Source organism: Schistocerca nitens, chromosome 6, assembly GCF_023898315.1.
Source record: "Schistocerca nitens isolate TAMUIC-IGC-003100 chromosome 6, iqSchNite1.1, whole genome shotgun sequence".
NCBI lineage: Eukaryota > Metazoa > Arthropoda > Insecta > Orthoptera > Acrididae > Schistocerca > Schistocerca nitens.
In genome coordinates this window covers 222,285,474-222,311,932 of record NC_064619.1, presented here as the reverse complement: position 1 = coordinate 222,311,932, position 26,459 = coordinate 222,285,474, and the positions used below count along the sequence as shown (strand labels likewise).

The window sequence follows — 26,459 nt, the reverse complement described above, 5'->3', positions numbered from 1 at the left end:
AGCCATTAGAACCATATTTTTGTCGAATTTCCGGGTGGTCTCCTCGTAAGCTAGATCTCTTTTCATGTTCCGGCGGAGGTTCGAGTCATCCCTCGGGCATGAGTGTGTGTGTTTGTCCTTAGGATAATTTAGGTTAAGCAGTGTGTAAGCTTAGGGACTGATGACCTTATCAGTTAAGTCCCATAAGATTTCACACACATTTGAACATTTTTTCTCGTTTCATCACTGGCCCAAAATTTTTAGATCATTGTTCCCGTAACTTTCATGTAGTCTTCTGACCTCTTTTTCTGATAACGATAGGAAATAAAATTAATTAAGAATTTTTTAATACCAATTTAGTCGATCGGTAAAGAGAATCACTTCATATTTTGCAATAAATATATGATACAACAACAAATAAGCCATTTTACAGGCTAGCAGCAGCTACTGCTGGAATGGCGAATTCCGTAACTCAAAATATGTTAGAAACAGAAAAGTTCGTTCGAATTCTGACACGAACAGAAGGGGGCGCTAAACAGTCATCTCTACCGCTGGATAGGTGTTACGAAAGCTTTCTAGAAGAGGAAGGAATTGATTCTCCTGGCGACTGAAAGTTACGCGCGCGGCAATCAAGGAAAGTCTGTGCCGGCCTTTTTGCGAGTGACGCGGCGATCCGCGGGTTAAGGAGCGAAGCGGCGCCCGTTAGTTGGAGAACCGTTGCAGTCTGGGACCGGTTGGGGCGCTGATCGCCATGCACGCATATTTTAGGTCACCAGTGTGTCTGCCGTGACGCCAGCAAAGGCAATCCGGTCCCCAGCAGCCAAACAACGCCCTTCCTCGCCGCGCGAGAGCTAATTGCGAGCCAAGCTGCGCAGCCGGGAACATCTCGCCGTCCGCGCACAACACGACACCTGTATTCTTGAAACGCGTAGTAGCTTGCTACCTTATTACCAGTGTAGTCGTAAAGTCTTAATTATCAGCTCGAAAGAATAAGTTAGGTAATCAATTTTTTTGTTTGTTTGGAGGTACCTGTCTGCATTCCTCGTACACACACGGAAATACCCGCACAACAGTACCACAGTACGCTGCTAGAGGCGCCGAAACAAAATGGCGCGATCTATTTCCATTTCACACATTATATGAATGCGTGGTGTCTGTTCTTTCGCATATGTCCGAAAGAACAGACACAACGCGTTCATACAACTGATTCGCCACGATAGGCAATGTATCCACAATTTTCAGTGCGGATGCACAGTTACGTTCGACCTCCAGTAGAAATATAAAATTAGTGCTCATAGAGGACATGGACGAGCACTGCAGATAGGTGGCTCTGAGTGAGAATGTGCGTCGGCTGGGGAGCATGCCAAAATAGTCGGAGCATTTGCGACGGACACTGTGTTCGGGTGGTGCAGTGGTTAACGCAGCTGCCTAGAAAGCGCCGGCTGAGTAAAGGTATCAACAACGCAACAACGAACTTCAACGGATGCCATGGACGTCCGCTACGAAAAAATACAACGAACAAAATTCATATGTACACTCCTGGAAATTGAAATAAGAACACCGTGAATTCATTGTCCCAGGAAGGGGAAACTTTATTGACACATTCCTGGGGTCAGATACATCACATGATCACACTGACAGAACCACAGGCACATAGACACAGGCAACAGAGCATGCACAATGTCGGCACTAGTACAGTGTATATCCACCTTTCGCAGCAATGCAGGCTGCTATTCTCCCATGGAGACGATCGTAGAGATGCTGGATGTAGTCCTGTGGAACGGCTTGCCATGCCATTTCCACCTGGCGCCTCAGTTGGACCAGCGTTCGTGCTGGACGTGCAGACCGCGTGAGACGACGCTTCATCCAGTCCCAAACATGCTCAATGGGGGACAGATCCGGAGATCTTGCTGGCCAGGGTAGTTGACTTACACCTTCTAGAGCACGTTGGGTGGCACGGGATACATGCGGACGTGCATTGTCCTGTTGGAACAGCAAGTTCCCTTGCCGGTCTAGGAATGGTAGAACGATGGGTTCGATGACGGTTTGGATGTACCGTGCACTATTCAGTGTCCCCTCGACGATCACCAGTGGTGTACAGCCAGTGTAGGAGATCGCTCCCCACACCATGATGCCGGGTGTTGGCCCTGTGTGCCTCGGTCGTATGCAGTCCTGATTGTGGCGCTCACCTGCACGGCGCCAAACACGCATACGACCATCATTGGCACCAAGGCAGAAGCGACTCTCATCGCTGAAGACGACACGTCTCCATCCGTGCGTCGCTGCGGTCCGGTCCCAGGTCGACGGGCACGTGCACCTTCCGCCGACCACTGGCGACAACATCGATGTACTGTGGAGATCTCACGCCCCACGTGTTGAGCAATTCGGCGGTACGTCCACCCGGCCTCCCGCATGCCCACTATACGCCCTCGCTCAAAGTCCGTCAACTGCACATACGGTTCACGTCCACGCTGTCGCGGCATGCTACCAGTGTTGAAGACTGCGATGGAGCTCCGTATGCCACGGCAAACTGGCTGACACTGACGGCGGCGGTGCACAAATGCTGCGCAGCTAGCGCCATTCGACGGCCAACACCGCGGTTCCTGGTGTGTCCGCTGTGCCGTGCGTGTGATCATTGCTTGTACAGCCCTCTCGCAGTGGCCGGAGCAAGTATGGTGGGTCTGACACACCGGTGTCAATGTGTTCTTTTTTCCATTTCCAGGAGTGTATATAATAACAAAATTCATATATATATATATATATATATATATATATATATATATATAGAGAGAGAGAGAGAGAGAGAGAGAGAGAGAGAGAGAGAGAGAGAGAGAACCGGCCGCGGAAGGCGTGCGGTTCTAGGCGCTCCAGTCCGGAGCCGCGCTGCTGCTACGTTCGCAGGTTCGAATCCTGCCTCGGGCATGGGTGTGTGTGATGTCCTTAGGTTAGTTAGGTTTAAGTAGTTCTAAGTTCTAGGGGACTGATGACCACAGCAGTTGAGTCTCATAGTGCTGAGAGTCATTTGAACCATTTTTGAGAGAGAGAGAGAGCAAGCAGGAGATCCCAGGTGACTGAGTCCCAGTCTTTCATTGATTTTCACTCATCACCGCTGGTTCCGCACAATCTCCCGATTCAGCTGATATCATTAGTTCCTTCCCTTTCATTCCCTTTCTGTCCCCTCCCTCTTCAGTTTACAAAATGTTCAAATGTGTGTGAAATCTTATGGGACTTAACTGCTAAGGTCATCAGTCCCTAAGCTTACACACAACTTAACCTAAATTATACTAAGGACAAATACACACACCCATGCCCGAGGGAGGACTCGAACCTCTCCCGGGACCAGCCGCACAGTCCATGACTGCAGCGCCTCAGACCGCTCGGCTAATTCCGCGCGGCAATCTTCAGTTTACATATTTCCTTTTTATCTCCGACTTTTTTTCTTGACGCCCCTACCTGTGTGCTGCGGTAATGGGGCGCGGATATTTATACGTGTACCAGGACTGCAGACAGGTACCTCCGTACAAGCAAAATTAAATGATGTAACTTTATTTTCTGGAGGTGAGAGTTACGTGATTTCCTGACATAAAGGCCACGGTTCACAGTAATGGATGGGAGGTCGTCAAGCAAAACAGAAGTACTATTTGGCGTTCGCCAAAGAAGTGTTACGGGACTTCTGCTTTGCTGGTCTACATAAATGATTTAGGATATAATCTGAGAAGACCTCTTAGATTTTTTGCAGATGATGCTGCCATTTACCGTCTTTTAAAGTCATCAGATGATCAAAATAAACTGTAAAACGATTTAGACAGGCTATATTTATGATGCTACTGACTCTAAACAATGACAAGTGTGAAGTCATCCACGTGAGTACTAAAAGGAATCGGCTAAATTTCAGTTAAAGGATAAAACACACATCTCTCTCTCTTTCCGAGCATTTATCCCGACTCGCGGGGTCTGCTGATTAATCCGATGAGGCATGTTAATTTTTTTTAAGGGGTGGCCGGATGCCCTTTCTGTCGCCACCCCGAACCCCCCCCCCCCCCCCCCCCCCCCGGAAAGAATTAGTGTACCCCAACTGTCTGTCTGTACCTAGTGCAATCCTTGGAAGAGTGTGAATGTGTTCAGGTGTCTGCAAGCCGTGTAACTGAGGCGCAACGTGGGGACCAGCCCGGTATTCATCTAGCGGGATGTGGAAAACCACCTAAAAACCACATCGAAGCTGGCCAGCACACCGGCCCTCGCCGTTTATCCGCCAGGCGGATTCGATCCGGGGCCAGCGCGCCTACCCGAGTCCATGAAGAAGCGCGTTAGCGCTCTCAGCTACCCTGGCAGGTGAGAAAACACACATATCTAAAGACTGTAAATTCAGGTACCTGTTGTCGTGTGTGGCCTTCAGTCCGAAGCCTGGTTTAATCAGCTCTCCATACTACTCTATCCTGTACAGGCCTCTTCATCTCTGAGCAACTACTTCAACAGACATCCTTCTCAATCTGATTGCTGTATTCTTCGCTTCGTCTTAAACTGGTGATCCCTTGATGTCTCATAATGTGTCCTTTCAACCTTTTCCTTCTTCTAGTCAGGCTGTATTTATACATATATCAGTCTGTATTTATATATATGAGAGAGGTCCACTTCAGATTTCTACATGATACTCTTATAAACGATACTCTAAATTATATAGGCCTATATATATAATTAATGGCGTAAACGTATACAGTTAAAAGTACAGGATGCTAGAAGCAAAAAAGTCTCAGTAAACATAGGGTCGAAAATGCATACCTTAAGAGCTATGAACCATTTTTCATCTTCGATACTATGAAGCAAATCTCTTCTACTGCAAGCTCTTTGCTTTCCATATTTTGGGAAATGGTAATGTGGACCAAGACAAGAAAAAATGCACAGTAAACATGTGCTGTATAATGCATACCTTAAGAGCTAAGAGAAAGTGCTCATCTTCGCTACTTGGAAACACAACTCATCTAATGAACAATTGCTCATAACTTTTACGGTATGCATTTTAGAGCAAATGTTCAAAATGGTTCAAATGGCTCTGAGCACTATGGGACTCAACTGCTGAGGTCATTAGTCCCCTAGAACTTAGAACTAGTTAAACCTAACTAACCTAAGGACATCACAAACATCCATGCCCGAGGCAGGATTCGAACCTGCGACCGTACCGGTCTTGCGGTTCCAGACTGCAGCGCCTTTAACCGCACGGCCACTTCGGCCGGCAGAGAAAATGTTTACTGGACATTTTTTCTTGTTTTGGTCCATACCACTAATATGTACAAGGTATGCATATTCGACCCAATATATATATAAAATTTAGACACCCAAACGTTGTTGGCAAAAATGTCTAAAATCGATTTACTGAAAATTTTTGCACAAATCGGAATAAACATTCAGACGGACATATGCTATACATTTTTTAAACAACGTTGTACTCGTTTTCTGTTAAAATCGACTGAAAGAAAAAATTGCTGTTCTGAGAAATGTGTGGTTTAGATTTCTTTTTCGCAGCCAGTTTTAACTACAATATCACATCGTTTAAACCGTTAGACAAATTTTTCTCCTTGGTAGATTCTTTCCTTTTATATATAAATTTAAACAAAGTTTGCTTACACAACAATGTGCTGTTTCCTTTTATTTCTCGCAGCTGGTTTTAACAGAATGGGAAAGTTTTCTTTTATGATTATAGTGCCATTTCGGAATCTGAATCGTCCGATACTTTGTAGTCCTACCCGTTCGCAGATTAAAACCATGCTAAGTACTACCGCTGAACAACGTGCAGCAACTTCTCTGGCCAGCACGGTCTCCATATGGTTCAAATGGCTCTGAGCACTATGGGACTTAACATCTGAGGTCTTCAGTCCCCTAGAACTTAGAACTACTTAAACCTAACTAACCTAAAGACATCACACACATCTATGCCCGAGGCAGGATTCGAACCTGCGACCGTAGCGGTCGCGCGGTTCCAGACTGAATCGCCTAAAAGCGCTCGGCCACCGCGGCCGGTCACGGTCTCCAGACTTGCCTCTAATCGAGCACGTTTAGGATATGATGGGACGAGAAATGACTCGTGCGACTCGTCAGCCTTCAGCTCTTACAGAACTATGTAAACAGCACGAGCAGGCGTGGCAAAACGTATCCCAGGACAGTATTCGCCATCAGTACGATGTACTGGATGTCAGATTATGCATTGCCACCCCTGGAGGCTACACAACGTACTAATATGGGTGTTTCAGCACGGGTCGGTACCTGGTACCTCAGAACCGCTTGTTCTATTGAACTGTAAAGGTAATCATTTCACGTACTCCACATGCACCGTTGGAACAATAAACCCTGACTGTTCTGGAAACCTGTTAAGCGGTGTACTATTTTTTGTCCGGTAGTGTATATTGCGAATTTTAAGTGTCGCTGTAGATGCATCCATTTCCCGTTGCCACAGTCCTGTTGTCTGGTTTTGCGTTTGTACAGCGATCTTGCCGCCTAGCTTTATCGCGCAGAAGTAGCAGTCTCTTCTCGTAATGTAACTGGCTGGCGTCTACTGCAAAGATCCCGCCTTTTACTACTTTAACGGCCGGCTAGCATAACACACAGCGCATTGAGTTAAGCTTGCTAGGCAGGGAAGTAAACCACGCAGGGGCACATGGAACCCACGCTCCGTTGTCCAGATTGCGCGTGATTACAGCGAGCAAGTACCCATTAGATAAGGAACTGGACTTGAATTTATGGAGGAGCAAGATTAAACCCCCAACGAAGCATTAAATATTTGGAATAAAGTACTGGCCATACCCAACTACAACAAAGGGCCAGAAATGATCCATAAAACCTTCGGTCACTGTCATTGACACCAAATTGTAGAATCTTAAAACATAGTATTAGCTCAAACGTAATTAGTTGTGTTGGGCAGAATTACCACCTCCTTGCCAAGCAGCAAGGATTCCGGAAACATCGGTCATACGAAACGTGCCATGTGCTTTTTCCATGAAAACAATCAAGTGAATGCAGTATTTCTTAACTTCCAAAGAGCATTTGGCTCGCTACCACCGCAAAGTTCACTAACGAAAGTGTGATATCGATAGCAAAGCATAGTTTCGAAGGTTGGCAGTACCACGAGACACAGACGACAGCGCCCTCTGACCGGTGCTGTCGAGGTCTACGATGTCCGCGACTGCTTCACCCCTTTTCATCAGGTGCAGCCAGCCAGGAAACTTCGCTTCAGTTTGCTCTCCATACGACGGGTCAAAGACTTCGCATCCGTACAAAGTTACGTATTCTTTCTCGCACCAGTAAACCATTTTTACCCACTGCAGTACCGACGTATTTTTCCTGCTCCTTCTCCTACCCACGCGTCGTCGTCCAGGCGGGATACAAAAGAAAGTTTGCTCATATGGAGTACCAAACGAAATTTGTATTTGGATTGTGGATTAGCTGTTGGCGAGGATGCAGCACGTTATTTTGGATGGAGAGGCATCGACAAATGTACAAGTAATGTCAGAAATGTCACAGGGAAATGAGTGCAGGCTCTTACAGTTCATGTTGTATATCAGTCACCTAGCAGAGAGTATTAATAATAACGTCACACTTTTCGTAACTTATTCGGTTACGTACACTGAAGTAATATAAGGAAAAACCGCACAAATATACGTTCAGAACCCCATAGGATTTCAAAGTGGTACATATCAACTAGTCACAAATGGAAGCAGTCAGCTCATGAAAATACTTGTGTGAGACGATTTTCGGGGATGGAATGATTAGACAGGTTCACAAGTAGGTATCTCGGGATGTAGCCTTCGGTTCATTGATAGGCTACTGGAAAAATTGGCCAGATGTGAGTAGGACTCACGCACTATGGGTTCCGTACAAACTTGATTATGTATGTACACACTTCATTCATTCCGGGAATCGAGAATTTTGATGATTTTTGCCTGTTATCGACATTGATACTGACAAGAGATTTGTCCAGGGATTTCAAGACTTTCGATAATGTTGTAATTTCAAGTTCGAAGTCATACAACAAACAACAAAAGGAAATTTTTTCGTGAGATATAATTACAAAATAACAACTTTGTTTTTTTCTTTACTTGTGCTGTGAAATCGTTCTTGTTGCCAAATTTCATGATTCTACGTCAAGGGGAAGTACCCTATAGCTTCTAATGAGTGAGTTTGAAAATAACAAAATATGTGACTTAAATGCGTTTACTTAGAAGCTTAACGTATTTACTCCTCCAAAGAACTATAGACATCAGTATGTGGTACAAATTTAAACCTGATGCACCCACCCGTTCTTCAGAAAAAGGGGGCTTAACTGACGGAGGGACAGACACAGTGGGAAAACAGATGCAAACTTTCGTTTGATGTAATGACAAATTCAAAGTGTTCAATTTTCCTTTACTTTTACAGTGAAACCGAACTTCTTGCCAAATTTCATGATTCTAGACCCACAGGTTGCACCTTATAGGTTTTGATGAGTTTTGGAAATTTGTGGTTAATGGGACCAAACTACTGAGGTCATCGGTCCCTAGTCTCACACACTACTTTATCTAACTTAGACCTACTTACGGTACAGACAACGCAGGCACCCATGCCCGAGGGAGGAATCGAATCTCCGACGGGGGGGGGGGGCTTTGATGAGTGAGTATGCGAGTATCAAAATGTGTACCTTTTCATTGCACTGACTTAGAAGCTTCATTCTTTCACACCGTCAACCAACCGTAGACCTTAGATTGTGACTTAAATTTGAACCTGGTACGTGTACCCTTTCCTGAGAAAAAGGAATCTTAAATGTCCGACAGACAGACGCACGGACAGCGAAGTGAACCAATAAGGGTTCCGTTTTTACCGATTGAGGTACGGAACCCTAACATGCATTTAGCCTACAAAGGAGATTGCTTACTAAACTATCGTGCAACACATCCTAGCATATTGCTCAACTCTGTGGGACTCATACCAAATCGTACTAACAGGAAATACTCAGAGTAAAAAAAGAAGGGCAGCACGAAAGGACACAGGTTTGTCTGGCCCATGGGAAAAGTCACGGAAATACTTAAAATGAAAGAAACCTGAAGATGGATGGCAACTCCCTCACAAAAGCATACTTATGAAGTTCTGAAAACCAGAATGGAATGAATAATCCGGGAATATACAACAGCCCCCTACGTATCATTTTCGTGGACTAATCTCAGCACGCACAGAGGAATTTAAGCTGTCATTCTTCGCGTGCTCTATACGCGAATGAAAACAAAATTAAAACTTGGTACAATCCGAAGTACATTCTGGCATGCAGGATACATTAAGTTTTAAGACATGGTAGCCGGCCGCTGTGGCTGAGCGATTCTAGGCGCTTCAGTCCGGAACCGCGCTGCTGCTACGGTTGCAGCCTAGGGCATGGATGTGTGTGATATCCTTAGGTTAGTTGGGTTTAAGTAGTTCTAAGTCTAGGGCACTGATGGCCTCAGATGTTAAGTCCCATAGTGCTCAGAGCCATTTGAACCATTTTGAAGATACGGTAGTAGATAGACATACTCGACCTGGCGCTGAGATGGTGTCGACAGCAGTCACATTTTGCATTTGTAGTGTTGATACACACTGATCATCCAAAACTCTAAAAGTTCTTAGTAGATTTCTGGAGGTGAGAGGTTGTGCTGAAAAGTAAAGCCTCCGAATTTTAATGTGAAAATTCGTAAAGCTTTTTAAAAAACAAACGTTATTAACATTCTACATCACTATTCTTCATTTCTATGTATTTGGAGACCTCTGCCGCTAAACGGCTCCGAATTGCAGTGTGTAAAATTGCAGTGTGTACTGTAACTGTGTGGGTACGTGAGAAACAGAGTGCTGTAATCGAGTTTCGTATTCGAAGAGTTCGTTCACACATGGAGCACCCTCTTATTCAGGATGACAATGCCTGACCACACACGAGCGGTGCGACATTCGCAACAATCCGACTCCTTGGGGTGAGAGTCATCGATCATCCTCCACACCGCCTCAACTTCACCCTATCCGATTTTCATCTGTTCCCAAAACTTAAAGGACACCAAGGAATTCAATTTTTATAGTGATGAGGCAGTGGAAGCAGAGGTGAAGCTGTGGTTCCGTCAACAAAAACAAACATTCTACAGTGCCGATAACAACAAACTGGTCTCTCGTTGTTCGTTGCCAAGGTGACTATTGAGCCGTGCGTGGCCAGTGTTGGTGCCATCTTTTATTTAACACTGTTTTTACCGTACTGCCGCCTCGTTATATTAATTTTCAATTACTGCCTTGCCTGCCCGTGAGCGGCAGCAGCAGCGCTTGTCGATATAGGCCCTGCCGTGTTCTCGTTGCTGGACTGCTATTACTTGCTGATCGTCGTGTGTCGTCCAAGGAGTTGGAATGCACCAGCAGTGCAGTTCGGACCGGGCAATGAAGTCAGTTGGAACGCGCCAGCAGTGGAGTTCTGTCCTGGCAGTCGGACAGTTGGGTCGCGGCAGAAGTTCGGTCGGGTTGGAGCGACAGTGAGGTTCGGATAGCCATAGCTCGCCCGACCGTCACCGGCACACATGGCTTGAGTGAAGACGGTTGATCGTCGGTTGGTCGTCTTACCGGACGACGTCTATTTGTTCGCCGATCGCTTATGGGTTGGCGGTGTGTGTCTCAACTCTTGGTTCGTCCTTGTGATTGCACAGTCACTGCTTTTAGCATTGGTCGCGTTCTTCGTCCAAATGTTTGTGAAATTATGTGCAGCCTGTGATGTCGACTTCGCAGTTATTTTAGTGCTGTCGCCGTGCTGATGTGTAGTAGTTGGTCGGTTGGCACGTTCTCGACGTAACACCAGTGGTGCATGCAGCGCCAGAGAGGCGCGGATAGCCATCACTCGCCCGATGATTGCCGACACACATAATTAGTGGGGACGACTTCGGTTCATCGTCGGTCGGTCGTCTTGTCGGACGACGTGTATTTGGCCGTCGATCGCTTATGAGTTGGCTGTGTGTGCCGACCCGTGGTTCGTCTTTGTTATTGCACAGTCACTGCCGATAGCATCGTCGAGTCCTTCGTGCAGGTGTTCGTGAAACTATGTGTAGTTTGTGCGATTCTGACTGATAAGTTAATTTAAATGTTCTCGGCGCACTGGCTCAGCGTTCGTTGGTTGGCGCGGAGTAGCGAGGAAGGACGGGATAGTCAACACTCGCCCGACGATTGCCGACACACACATTTGAGTGACAACGACCTTGCATCGCCGTTTGGTCGGTTGTCTGATTAGACGACGTGTATTTGGGTCGTCCCTGCGTATGGGTTGTCTGTGGTCCGTTCTTGTTGTTCCACAGTCTCTGCTGTTAGCATCGTTTGAGTTTTGGTGCAAGTGTGGAGCGGAACTGATCTTGATCATTGGTCTGTTGACTGTCGGTCGGTTGGGTTCTCGACGGATCGTCAATGGTTGGCCCGACTACTTGCCTCACGTAAGCGAGCGTTAGTGTTCGAATTCCAGGCCGATCCTCGAACATCTGAGCGCCGTTGGGTGTACTACCCATTTTTTAAATTTGTTCTTGTTGTTTGTACTTGTATGGCTTCTAGCCGATTTGTTTTAAATTAGCGTTGTTTTGCTCTTAAGGGGAGCCGGAGGTGCCTATGCTGTCCATGTTAAAATCACTAAGTTTGAGGAACATTTATGAATAAACTACCAAATAGAAAAATTTGAATTTTTTTACACATAGAGTGGTTTAGAATTGCAGTTATGACAGAGGGATTTTGGAGTATCTTTTCTAGTTTCCTTCCAATTATTTTTTTTATTAATGACCCAATTTTTTTTTACAAATAATTGCTTTATAATTAAACTGAAATGAAACTAGTGAACATATTGCCAAATGGCTGTGTTACAATGTAAGTTTGACCACTAGGAGTGCTGTATAAAAATTTCATCTCTCTACCTTGAGTGGATTTTTAGAAAATGTTACTTATATTCGAAAAATTCTAATTTACGGGAAATGGCTATCAAAGTCTCTCAATACATTCCTGCACTATAGGATGGATTATCAGGGTCTTCTTCTTCGTCCTCCAAAAGCTTCCTCTTCTGTCTTCTTTTCTGGCCTGTTGTTCCATCATACTTCATATGCCTTTCTCTTCTTTCTGCTCCTCTTATACTTTCTCTGTCAGTATTTCTTAGTGCTTGTACAGTGTTCACCCCAGCTGTAAATCCTAATGCCTTCAGTACTTCACACTTCACACTGTTCCCTTGGTTGTAGGTTGCTATTGCATCATAAATGCCAAAGTGCAGTGTTTTTATGCTTACAAACACCCTTTTAGGAATCACTTTCCAAATCAAATTGTTTACGCTCTCATTAGGATTCTGCGTCTTTCCGTGTAGACATTTGTGTAACAATTCTGGCTGTGCTAAGTCATGAAAAATTGGTTTCACTGTTCCTCCTGATTCTTGTACATACTGCATATTACCCGCTTTACACAAGAAGTATAATACTACCAACAACAGGCGCAACACTGAACTAATTCGAAACGGTAAACAGTAAAGAGACGATGTTCCGCGCTCTTATTCATTGTAGTATCGCAACTTGGTATTAGTGTTAATTTTCTTTTCCTTAAGTTCTTCCTCTTCTTATATACACGGTTACTAAAACGTGGCATCGTAACCAGAACAAAAGTGTACGACAATATTAAATGGAGCAAGATGTTCGAAATTCTGAGGAAAATAGGAGTAAGCTGTAAGGAAATACGGGTAATATTTGTCACAGAAAACAATGTAGCCAACCCTTGCACACTCGCTGTATGCGTAACATAAGGCGCTGTATGCGTAACAGGCCGAGAAAATCCCAAGCAGTTCGCCAGGAAGTCACGAGAGGGTGTTAGATGCATTCAGCGGCCGCCCATTTCCTCTGCAGGCGTGGGGGAAAATGGTAATAACTCCACTTCTAGGGCGAGTAGAGCAATAATTCAAAGTTTACATTAAAGAGGAATTTTCCAATTAATTTTCGGTAGCAAAAAAATCGTAATTTTTTGGATTTGACAACCTCCGGATCCCCTTAAGGCCTTCGGCCTAGTTTAAAGAACTGTTTCACTTAAGACCTTGGCTTTTTAAAGGTTCAAATGGTTCAAATGGCTCTGAGCACTATGGGACTTAACTTCTGAGGTCACCAGTCGCTTGGAATTTAGAACTACTTAAAGCTAACTAACCTAAGGACATCACACACATTCATACCCGAGGCAGGATTCGAACCTGCGACCGACCTTAGCGGTTGCGCGGTTCCAGACTGTAGCGTCTAGAACCGCTCGGCCACCCCGGCCGGCCAGCCATTCGCATGGGTGACGGTGTATCTGGACGCATATTTGAGTTGGTGTTGCAAGAAACGTGATTCATTCAACCAGGCGACACGTTTCCATTGATCCAGGTCCCAATCTCGATGATCCCGTACCAAGTGGAATCGTTACTAACTACGTTCGGTAACGATCGGAACATGCAGGGGTCGTTTGCTGCAGAACTCCATGCCCCACAGTGTGCGCTGAACGGCGTGCTCAAAGCCCCTGTGCCGACACCAGCACTGATATCTTTCGTCAGATTTGCCACGGATTGCAGCCTATCCTGCTTAAAAGAGTGGTCAAACTACAATATCAACGTTCTGATATGACTCCTTGACGTTAGACAGTTTGCCGCCTCTTCGTGGTCCAGCGACCACTTTCCACAGATTATCACGAAAGTAGCATGCGAACAGCCCACTGGCTTCAGCTTGACAAAAATGAAACACTGCATGTGGCCCGAATTTTGGCTGCAAAACCTTAGCGAAAAACTAAAGCCGGCCGCTGTGGCCGAGTGGTTCTAGGCGCTTCAGCCGGAACCGCGCTGCTGCTACGGTCGCAGGTTCGAATCCTGCGTCGGGCATGGATGTGTGTGATGTCTTTAGGTTAGTTAGGTTTAAGTAGTTTTAAGTTCTAGGGGACTGATGACCTCAGACGTGCTCAGAGCCATTTGAACCATTTTTCAAAAAAGTAAAGTGGACAATGTGGGACCTTCCATGCGATTATCTACTGACCATATCTAAAGTAGTATGGCAGAATGAAACAGTGGACCAGCTTGGCTAGTTTCGCGTCCTGAAGCGTTTTTCTGAAGCTCGCAGACGGAGGTAGATATCGCATACAAGCTACAGAGAAATGCTGTAAAGTTTCTCTGCCAAAACATCCCCCGGGACGGACGAGGCATCGGTTTCATCTTATTACGATATGATCGTCATGCTAAAGAACCTAATTTTTGGAGTGGCAAAGATCATTCCCACTAGCAGCAAAGTTTGGACACGGTAATAAACAAAAATACAAAACGAAAACCAAAAATAATGCGAGCGAATACAGAGCCAGAGAGGCTGTAGAGGGTGTAAACATAAAGTTGACAAACCAGAATAACTCGCAAAATAAGCTTCACACGCAAAAATGTGTATAATCCAAAGTTTATTTTCGAGGGGGACTTCTGCTGGTGCTAAAATTAGCCCGCCACTCCAGCCCCCTGGGGGGTGGGGCGGGAGGCAACTTTAAAATTTCGAATGGGAGCCCCCATTTTTTATTGCAGAATCAGATTCTACATAAAAAACCACGTACATTTTGTCTTAAGCATTTGTTTTGATTCTTGGTAGTTGGCGCTGTAATTCAAAAAAATCCATATTCTTATTTTTGCATGGAAAATGGTTACGGTTAAATAAAAAATACTTATTTACTTCGTAAATTTTGATTCACTAAAACTAAAACTCTCCCTCTGTTCCCATAGGGTGAGGTTTAAGACAGAGGAATTAGAGTTTTACAAAATTGACCCAAATATTAATTTTCCCTCAGATTCGGATAAGTTTAGTTTGTTTCGTGGTCATGAGGCCACACAACTTTTAATTATCAAACAAATCATCTGACTAGCTAACTAACTAACCAAATATCCTACTTAATAACGAGTGAACTCATTAACTAAAAAACTAACCATTTTCCACGCAAAAATGAGAACATGGATTTTCTTGAATTAGTTCCAACTACCAAGAATCAAAACAAATGGTTAAGGCAAAATGCGAGCAATTTTTTATGTATAATCTGATACCGCAATAAAAAAAATGGGGGTTTGAATTTGAAATTTCAAAGTTGCCTCCCGCCCCACCCCCAGGGGGCTGGGATGGCGGGCTAATTTTAGCACCGACAGATGCACAGCACTCCGTCTTCAGGCCGCAAGTGGCCCATCGGGACCATCCGACCGCCGTGTCATCCTCAGGTGAGGATGCGATTAGGAGGGGCGTATGGTCAGCACACCGCTCTCCCGGTCGTTATGATGGTTTTCTGTGACCGGAGCTGCTATTATTCGGTCGAGTAGCTCTTCAGTTGGCATCACGAGGCTGAGTGCACCCCGAAAAATGGCAACAGCTCATGGCTGCCCGGATGGTCACCCATCCAAGTACCGGCCTCGCCCAACAGCGCTTAACTTCGATTGTCTGACGGGAACCAGCACCAGCAGATGACCTTTTTATTCTACTCATTTTTTCGTGTGAAGCTTACTTTTCGAGTTATTCTGGTCTGTCAACTTAAAATTTACACCCTGTGTAAGCCGCGACCCAGACAGGCAGGAAGAAGTATGTACCTGGAGGTTGGTATTCCAAGCCTTCAACCGAGGGATGGGATGAGCAAAGCAATCACCTGCAGCATGCCAAGCTATAGGCACCACTAGTGGAGTGTGACAAGCTGGTTTCACGCTCGTTTCCCGTACCCGTCATGCTTTCCGTAATTGCTTAATGGCATAGTGGCCGGGGACAAAGGCCTTGCCGCAGTGGTAACACCGGTTCCCGTCAGATCACCGAAGTTAAGCGCTGTCGGGCTGGGCTAGCACTTGGATGGGTGACCATCCGGTCTGCCGAGCGCTGTTGGCAAGCGGGGTGCACTCAGCCCTTGTGAGGCAAACTGAGGAGCTACTAGATTGAAAAGCAGCATCTCCGGTCTCGGAAACTGACATACGGTCGGGAGAGCGGTGTGCTGACCACGTGCCCCTCCGTCTCCGCATCCCGTGACGCCTCCGATCTGAGGATGACACGGTGGTCGGTCCTTACCGTTGGGCCTTCATGGCCTGTTCAGGAGAAGTTCTTAGTTGTAGTGGCCGGGACCTAGGACGCTGAGCTGCGTAAATGGGGCACTCTAGCCAAGGCCTCAATTTCAGCCTTTCTGTTGTCTGAATAACTAAATACCTGAAGCAGCAACTCAGCAACGTCAATTTTCTTCATTCTAACCAATGGCGTGAACTCTCATGTCGATAACTTTTATATCCATGCTTGACATGATCTCCGATAGCTACCATACTTAAAGTCAAAGCACTTTGTACATACTTTACTTTTGAGTCCAGAAGAGTAAGCTGAGGGCACTGAGAGCAGCGTCGATAAGCACTACTATAAGGTGCTAATTAATGAACTTTTCTGTTTTTGAACTTTTAAGGGTTAATTTCTTAGTCTATTTGCGCAATGGATTTTTTTATATCTGTTCATATGATGTAATCTGAGTGCAGTGAAATGTTAGTGAGATAATCGGGGGACTGATGACCTCAGAAGTTAAGTCCCATAGTGCTCAGAGCCATTTGAACCATTTTGAGAGAATCGGCGACGTGCCAACTTTAATTTTGGCCTCTGAAATTCCCGCGTCTTTATCTTGAAATAGTGTTACGATGTATCTTCTACACCGTGAAAATACTTGCTACACATGAGTATAATATGATCTGTATTACCTTCAGGATGATGGTTAGCTCCACTTCTGTTCATACATACATTCTTTACATTCATTCATAGCTAAATGATTAAATGAAATAAGGTAACTACAGTTATACCCCTGGATGTAACTTATTATTTTCATTATTATTTTCTCTTTCTTTTACGGCAACAATTATTACCATAAAATATTACCGTTTAGTGCACCACATTTTGCCCCATATTCAACACATCGTTAAAATTATAACTTATTAGTCAATTCTCTGCTCGAATTGTCACATCTATCTTGTGTGCACAGAATTCTTTCGCAAATTGTTAAATATTTCTACAGCACTCCTACATCATTCGTCGTAGTCATCCACCATTCTGAGTTCTAGGCCATTCTCTTGTGTTGCGACGCCACCTTTGCGTCCATCCCAGTAGTTTAACTCGTCTACGTCACACATTATGCCTTTCACCGATTGTACCTCATAGTTTTACGTGATTTACCGATGATTAAAATACTCCTCTAAACAATTCTCTTTTTCTACCGGTGCTTTTATCATCAAACTGTTACATAAAAAAGAGATTGAGTTCAGCGTGAATTTCAAAATTCATTTAACTTTACAAAAGTTTTAATTACAACTCAATAAAAATACGAGGTGACATCGAAGGTTTCTGAAGATATGGACACTTTATACAGCATTTTTACCAGAAACTGACTGGCTCAATACCAGAATGAAATTTTCGCTCTATAGCGGAGTGTGTGCTGACATTTAACTTCCTGGCAGATTACATCTATGTGCCGGACCGAGACTCGAACTCGGAACTTTTGTTTTTCGTGGGCAAGTGCCCTGCCGATTGAGCTACCCAAGGAAGACTCACGACTCGTCCTCACAGCTTCCTACCTTCCGAGCGTCATACACGTTCTGCTGCGAAACGTGCAGGAATAGCACTCTTGGAAGAAAGCATATTGGCAGACACGGCTTAGCTATACCCTAGGGTTGTTTCCAGAATTAAAATTTCACTCCGCTGCAGAGTGAAAACTTCATTCTGGAAACATTCCCTAGATGTGGCTGAACCAGAAGTGCTAGTCCTGCAAGTTTCACACGAGAAATTATTTGAAATTTGGAAGATAGCAGATGAGGTACTTCCTAAGTAAAGCTGTGAGTCGTCCTTGCGTAGCACATTCCGTAGAACACTTGACCGCAATAGGCAAAGGTTCCGATTTCGAATCTCGGCCCGGCACACAGCTTTAATCTTCCAGCTAGTGACTCAGTAACAGTATTATAAGTACAAGGCTCACCAGAAGTCGGTAAAAAGTCGAGTACTCTGCACTGACCCCTCTAAAATTTCTTTGTTTCTGGCGAAGTACCACCAAAGAAAATACATTTAAAGTTGCTGAGGGTTGGCAATAGGTCTACTTCTTCGTTTTCAACAGTTAATAAACGAGCAACTCAACTCAAATTTCACCGTACCTCACTTCAACATAACCGATATCTAGACTACCCTATAATTGTAACTATTGATATGAATATCGAGAAAATGTACAGTATCTTAGTGGAAAAATCAGCATTTGAAACCGTGTTAGACAGCTGAGGCCACAGGCGCGTCAGTAGAATAAGTGCTTCACGTTTCGTATGAAGAATTTACGACAAGAGCTGATGGCACAATTGCTGATTGTTGATGAAGATCGTACGTGAAAACTAATTGACCAGCAGTATTTGGATCATTTACGAAAGAATACAACTGATTGTATGCGCCTATACATCACTGTGTATGACAGGCAAATTTCCCCATTTGTGTCACTGTTTTTTCCAAGAACGGCGGAAACAGTCTCTCTTTCTGCCTCTTTCCCCCGTTTCCTCTCTCTCTCTCTCTCTCTCTCTCTCTCTCTCTCTCTCTCTCTCACTTACACACACACACAAATCTAACACTAAGGCACTTTTAAAACCGACACCCATAGTACAAGCGGAACTGGAACACGTGGGCTCATTGCCGTGGTAACACAAACGTGAAACCGTGGAGGACACTCAGAGCTTTGCAAAATGATAGCGGGTGTTACGTGTAGACGTTCAGTTATACAGCTTTGGCATGTTATACGTCGTCATGATCCATGTAACCTCCGTTTAATCTCGACTGTTCGAACCTCCTATCTCCCTTTGCAATTCTCGTCATGCATCTCAGCGTTAGACGTTGATGTCTCACTACAGTTAATCAAGACTGGTCAAACAGTTCATTAGTAATGTCAGAACTTTCGATTGTTATCGATATTCAGGGTATTTCACAATTCCTTTTACAGGCTTCTAGAGGTTGCTGAGGGGAAGTACTGGATAAAGACCGTTTCGATATAAAATGAGTCTGAAGATCGTATCACTTTCAAATCCGCCGCTAGTGACAATACAATTCAATATGTCACACTACGAAAGAACATTACTTTTGAATGATTGACAATGACTTTTAACTGATGTAATTTTTCTGTATTTCTGCATTATATATTGTCAGTTTCAATGTTGTGTAAGTTTTGTTAAATAAACCATGACAAATAAATTGGTTACAAACGATTAAAAACAACTTTTGCAACTTTTGCATCGTAGACACGCTGGCAATGACAGAGATATTTTTTTTGCATAGAGTCAGTGATAATGTCTGATTAGATGCAAGAAACGATTTGCAGTACGTGCGGAGAGTAGAGAGACAGTAAGCTATTTAGCTTCGATGAGACATGACGGTAGAGTGTGTGGTTGGGCTGGAGCACGCATAAGACAAATTTGCATTCGGAGACGAAACCTGATTATCGCAGTTTTTGCTGCTGAGGTACTACTTCGCACCTGCGGCACTTATTGTTTTGTAACAGGCATGCAAGTGTATTTGGTTATTATGACAATATAGCATTCGTGTTAACTTTAATCATAAATTCATTATCATCATTGATCCAAATCGTTGGCACCTACAACAGCGTCCATGTCATTTTACCCTATGTTCCGAGCACAACATTATGAATGAAAGGCTCTATTAATGTAAAACATAACTCTGCCTGAAAGTATAACTAATTTTTCAAAAAATGGTTCAAATGGCTCTGAGCACTATGGGACTTAACTTCTGTGGTCATCAGTCCCCTAGAACTTAGAACTACTTAAACCTAACTAACCTAAGGACATCACAAACATCCATGCCCGAGGCAGGATTCGAACCTACGACCGTAGCGGTCGCGCGGTTCCGGACTGAGCGCCTAGAACCGCTAGACCACCGCGGCCGGCTTAACTAATTTTTTCTCTCGCTTTCAAATTTCATTTCTTGTTAATTGATCAAAGTCTTTGCGTAATTTTTTTTAACTGCAACCACCATGAATAATTTTTGGAATTTTTTTATGATATGTCTTAAATCATCTAATCTGCCAAATCTTAATAAATATTTCCTTTTTCTCGACTACACTAATCAACTTTATCAGTTTAAATTGACATATTGTTGTCTTGGCTGTCGTATTCCAGCGTGCCATGACATTTTTATGTTGATGTTCTTTTGAAGTCAATCACATTTATCTGTAACATTCTTCAGAGTGAATTGTAATTATTTGGAAAGGTTTGTTAGTAATCAAAATTAGTAACAGTAAAGATCACAGTGAGTTTACGCTGCGTCGTTATTTCCGCGTCGCATAATACAGTACTTCATTCACTTTCAATTTTGCCCATAATTTGTTGAAAGAAGACTGAAGTTTTGACTATGAACTTGGATTTGACAACTTAGCTGTCGCTTGACTAATGATTAACGTCGCCCATACGCGTGTTGCTGATTATTACCTGAACGTAAATTCGATTGCAACCTCTTGGTTTCAGAATAGATTTTTCGCTTTAGGTTGGCGACCGTGTTATTATGTCACATCAATAAAATTTTCATTTGTGAGCACACTACAGTTTAATGAGAATTCGACTAACAATTCATAATTAATCTTTGTTGGTTGATTAGGAGGAGAGGACCAAACAGCGATATCATCGGTCTCATCGGATTAGGGAAGGATGGGAAAGGAAGTCGGCCGTGCACTTTCAGAGGAACCATCCCGGCATTTGTCTGAAGCGATGTAAGGACATCACGGAAAACCTAAATCAGGATGGCCCAACGTGGGTTTGAACCGTCGTCCTTCCGAATGCGAGTGCAGTATGCTAACCACTGCGCCACCTCGTTCGGTCTTAATCTTATTCCAGTGAATTTAATGGGTTTCATTTATACATCCCCTGGTGATAGAGTAACCCATGGGCCACTACCGACTCCGTTCCCCTAGAGGAGATATTCCAGATACTGCGTGGGAGAAACTCTGATTGCAATGTTCGTAAATCATAGCTGGAAACAAGGGAAAATTGAGGTTTGATTTATGCGTGTAGGCGAGATCAGGTAGCCTAATGGATGAGACGTTCCAACTGCAGAGAGATCTCACAAAACTGTTTTACGACCCACGTCCTTCTGCACTTACTACACCATCTTATCTGCTTTTAACTGAAAGGATAAGAATTTTGAAGGAAAAGAGAAAATCGCGCTCATCTGAAGAACGGTCGATGGCAACGTAACCGCCCAAAAGATATTTCCAATCTCCTAATGCAGTGCCTCCTCATGGCTGGCAAAATATTTTGCGTACTATGCCCTCAGCCATAAGAATTTTACACTCCATGACTGTTATCTAACAGTTCAGGATTTTCATAGCAAAATCATCCAAAATATAAAGAAAAATATCAAAATTTCCTGCTCATAGCCCTACCACTGTACAATTAATGCTCATACAACAGGCTCTACCAACAAATGGATAACATAGGACGGATTATTCCTAATGTTTCAAATTATTCATTTTTCAACTAAAGAGACTTGCAGTATGTGAACTAAATTAAATCCTGATGTTTAGTTAACGTATGCCCTTGAGGCATCGTTTTAGCTGTCAATTTTAAAAACTGACGGACCTTATTTCAGAAGGAAAAAAATATTAATCTAAGAATCGAGTTAAGTAATGAGACTTCTGTTAGTTCCCTTAAATTTCTTCTTAGCTCTTCTGAATAGTCCGTTTTTTTTAATTCATAAGTTTATATTTCAAAGCAAGTATGCCAAATTAAGAACTCCATACACTTTAGATTTTCCTTTCATTTCAAGATTTAATCCTTCAAAAACCATTAGCTGAAAGTAAAAGCCTTAGTTTTCCCTGGAGGACGACAACATTCAATGACCTAAGAGCCTACGCCGACGAAGGAGGTCTGAAAAAAATTAACGTAAGGTAGAGCTGTCATCAAGCTAATGTTGTTTAGAATACCACAGTGCTTTAATGGGCATGGTAATGTTGCAGATGTCATGTCTTTGCCTTCCTCCAACTATTTTGCTACCTTACCTAACCAGTTATAGAGGGACACAGAGTTCAAAGTGGATTCTGAACCACTTTGCAACTCTACATATCTACATGTCGTATGGTGCGTGGCGGAGGGTACCCTGTACCACTACTAGTCATTTGCTTTTCTACGAACTTTCAGCATGCTGGAGTAGCTTTGGTCAGCAACTTCCGTTAATTAATAGAACGAAAAACCATTCCAAGTTGAAGACATTTTATTTTTCATTCGATCACTAGTTTCTGGCCGAAACCTATTTTCAAATGAACCTACAGTGCAAAAAACCAAAGTAAATAAAAAGTAATAATTTTATTGTCGACTTTCACGGTTTCACACTTAATGATTTTTACGTGCCAATATGGCATATAATTTTGTAATACGCGTCGTATGTGGCGCTGCTGAGTTCAAATGGCTCTGAGCACTATGGGACTTAACATCTGAGGTCATCAGTCCCCTAGAACTTAGAACTACTTAAACCTAACTAACCTAAGGACATCACACACAGCCATGTCCGAGGCAGGATTCGAACCTGGGATCGTAGCAGCAGCGCGCTTCCGGACTGAAGCGCCTAGAACCGCTCGACCACAGAGGCCGGCTCGCTACTGAGTATTATTGGTCAGTGCTTATACGTATTTGACTCTTTTTGGTAAAGATTCTAAAATGTTCTCCTATGTTTTGTTTCCTTGTAATAGTAATGATGCTGTTCACATTTAAAGAGTTTTACATGCCAATATGGCATACAAATTTTTAATACTTGCCGTATGTGACGCTGCCGTGTATTACTGGTTAGTGATTTTAAGTATTTGACTCTTTTTGGTAAAAATTTTAAAAAGCATAAATTTTATTGTGGACTTGTACGGTTATTGTATGGATTTTTGTATTCTTGATAGTTGGAGCACATTTTTATAAATAAAAAGGTTTCCTGTATCCTAATAGGGCACCCCTTTCCCGAGGTTTCCTTACGACAGAGAAAGGAGTAAACTTCCAGTTGTCCGTATGCACTGTAAAAGCACATTACACATTTTCTGACATTTTCAGAAACGCCATTTTCGACTTTGTTATGTAAGCGTAAAACGATATGTTCTGTATGTCTGGCATACGCTTAAGAATTTGGTAATAACTGGATTATGCATGAGCGTGAATTTGGTTTTCTGCCCTGCCGGTTGATTTGCAAATGGGTCTCAGCCCGAAATTAGTCATCGAATGAAAAATAAAATATTTACAACTTGGACTGGTTTTTCGTTCTATTGATTTCCTTTTCTGTTCCACTCGCGAAACGACTGTCTGTAAGCCTCTGCAAGAGCCCTAATCTCATCAATCTTATCTTCGTAGTTGTTGGGCGAAATGTACGTTGGCGGAAGTAGAATCGTTCAGCAGACAGCGACAAATGCCAGTTCTCTAAATTTTGTCAACAGTGCTCTTCGAAAAGAATTTTGTCCTCCCTCCAGTGATTTCCATTTGAATTCCCGAATCATCTGCGTAATAATTACGTATTGTTCGAAACTACCTTTTGCTTTTTTCCGGTCGCTTGGGATTCGGCGCTGGGCTAGAGATTCGAGATAAATGCAAGCTAAGTAAGGGGCCAATGCTTTGTATAAACGAACTGGGTTTCCATCAGGAGCTGGCGACTTATTCAGTTTCAGCTCTATCAGTTGTTTCTGTACTCCATTTTTTACAACAATAAACATTGCCAGAGATGAAGTGAGCGATGAAAAATGCTAGAACTCACTGGGAACCGAACTCAAGACCTTTGAATCGATAGTACAGTTACTTTACCAATGACCCACCGTGCCACAGCAAAAAAATTATAACAATCAAGTGGTTGGGGCACTGTTGGAAAAGCAAGAATTCTCGAAAGAAGTCCCGTTAGAAAAAAAAGGTTAGAGCGACAGCTCGCGAAGCACAGGAAATACCGGTTCGAACTTCAGAGTAGCAGAAATTCACAGGTCACAAATTATCAAATTTTCTTATTGTTTCGCCAACTAGTCAACATAGAAACACAACAAAAATGGCTCTGAGCACTATGGGACTTAACATCGGAGGTCATCAGTCCTCTAGACTTAGAACTACTTAAACCTAACTACCCTAAGGACATCACATACATCCATGCCCGAGGCAGGATTCGAACCTGCGACCGTAGCAGCAGCGCGGTTCCTGACTGATGCGCCTAGAAACGCACGGCCACAACAGAAACAGAACAGCTCGTAATTTAGATTGGTTCAAATGGCTCTGAGCACTATGGGACTTAACTTCGGAGGTCATCAGTCCCCTAGAACGTAGAACTACTTAAAACTAACTAACCCAAGAACATCACACACATCCATGACCGAGGCAGGATTCGAACCTGCGACCGTAGCGGGTCATTCAGACCTCGCACCCATGCCGAAGACGGGTGTGCAACCAGTGACCAGTATAATTACTTCACCACCGAGTCACCAAGCCACAGCAAAAAAATTATAATAAAAAAAGTGGTTGGGGGCACTGTTCGAAAAGCAAGAATTCTCGAAAGAAATCCCGTTAGAAGAAAAGGTTAGAGTGACAGCTCGCGAGCACAGGAAATACCGGCTCGAATCTCAGAGTGGCAGAAATTCACAGGTCACAAATTATCAATTTTTCTTATTGTTTCAGCAACTAGTCAATATAGAAACACAACAGCACTTCATTTAGATTTCGCGCCCATGCCGAAGACGGGTGAGCAACCAGTGACCTCGACCAGAGAGTGGAGCACTTGCACTCGATCAGTCTAGGTTGCCATTTCGAAGTAATCGTGTTAAGCTGCATCCAACTCCTTTGGAAACTCGAAGACACCGACAGGGGCGACGGGCTTACCTGTTGTGGGACAGCGTCGCGGTGAAAGGTCGTCGAAGGGCGGCGGCGCCGGCGTCTCGTTCGTGTCGGCGGCTGCTGTGGAGGGCGCGGAGCGTGTGTTTGCGCGCCGCTGGGACGCGCTGCGCCGGACTGACTGAGCGCCGAGCTCTGAGCGCCACTGCCGCTGCCACCGCGGCCACACCAGCCCGCCGGACTGCGCCGGCAGCTGGTCACGTGGCCGCCCCGCCCCCCACACTGCCACTCTGCTCGCCGATTAACACGCCGACCGCGACCCGCCTCCCGTTGTCTCCGTCGCACCTGCACAGCTGCAGGTGCCAATGCAGAACGCGTCGCGATAGCGCGCTATCCTCTTCCCTCAACGTTCTTCCGGGTCAATTGAACCTATCGATACCGGACGTCGGCTCTGACCCGTGACTTAATGACATGTAGCTTGTGACGTCATAGTTGCGCTAGTACACTGAGAAGACAGAAACCAAGGGATATCTCGTAACATCTCGTCGGAGCTCGTTTTCCCCGGCGTAGTGTAGCAACTCGACGTGGCATGGTTTAAACAAGTCGTTGGAAGTCCCATTCATTCCCTCGAATTGTCCAGGATGTTCTCCAAAGCTGATGCGAACAGTTGTGGCCCGGTGACAAGGCGCAGTGTCACGCATAAAGTACATGAATGGCTGCAAATGGCCTCCAGACAGCCGAACATAACCATTTCTAGTCAATGATCGATTCAGCTTGAGCAGAGGAACCAATCCATTCCATGGAAACACAGCCCATGCTATTATGGTTCAAACGGCCCTGAGCACTAAGGGACTTAACATCTAAGGTCATCAGTCCCCTAGAACTTAGAACTACTTAAACCTAACCAACCTAATGATACCACACACATCCATGCCTGCGACCGTAGTGGTCGTGCGGTTCCAGACTGAAGCGCCTAGAACCACTCGGACACAACGGCCGGCCGCTATTATGGAGCCACGACCTGCTTGCATAGTTCCTTGCTGACATCTTAGGTCTATGGCTGCGTCGAGTTTGCGTCACACTTGAACCCTCCCATCAAGTCTTACCAACTGAAATCGGGACTCACCCGACCAGTCCACAGTTTTCCAGTCGTCAATGGTGCAACTGATACGGGCACGTGCCCAGGAGGGGTGCTGCAGGCATTGTGCTGTTGAAAAAGGCCCTTGCACTGGTCGTCGTTGCAGCCATCATATTGGTCTACAAGAAGCTACTTTTAGAGCAGTTGAGAAGGCAGCACTGGCAAGATGAGATGTGAGATACCTATGAGAGATGGTTTGATCGGTAACGGTATCGTGAGAAAGGCCGCCTAAATTGTGGACCTTCTCCACGATTGGCTGCTGCGTTCGGTAGTTGCGCGCAAAAATGACGATCTTCTATTATTAATATTACATCTACATCCATTCTCCGCAAGTCACCTGACGGTGTGTGGCGGAGGGTACCTTGATTATCGATTCTCCCTTCTATTCCAGACTCGTATTGTTCGTGGAAAGAAAGATTGTCGGTATTCCTCTGTGTGGGCTCTAATCTCTCTGATTTTATCCTCATGGTCTCTTCGCGAGATATACGTAGAAGGGAGAAATATACTGCTTGACTCCTCGGTGAA

The 26,459-nt window shown here is 44.3% G+C and overlaps 1 protein-coding gene and 1 pseudogene across 1 annotated transcript in view; one reads left to right on the top strand and one right to left on the bottom strand.

Annotated features, from left to right (window-relative positions):
- LOC126262815 (uncharacterized) overlaps positions 1 to 24,965 on the bottom strand; it is a 364,801-nt gene extending 339,836 nt beyond the window's left edge. The window contains exon 1 of the mRNA XM_049959661.1: positions 24,845 to 24,965. The gene's annotated coding sequence lies outside the window, so the exon portion shown is untranslated. The remainder of the gene's footprint in view (positions 1 to 24,844) is intronic.
- LOC126263968 (5S ribosomal RNA) lies at positions 15,737 to 15,854 on the top strand (annotated as a pseudogene).
- Positions 24,966 to 26,459: the final 1,494 nt, after the last annotated feature.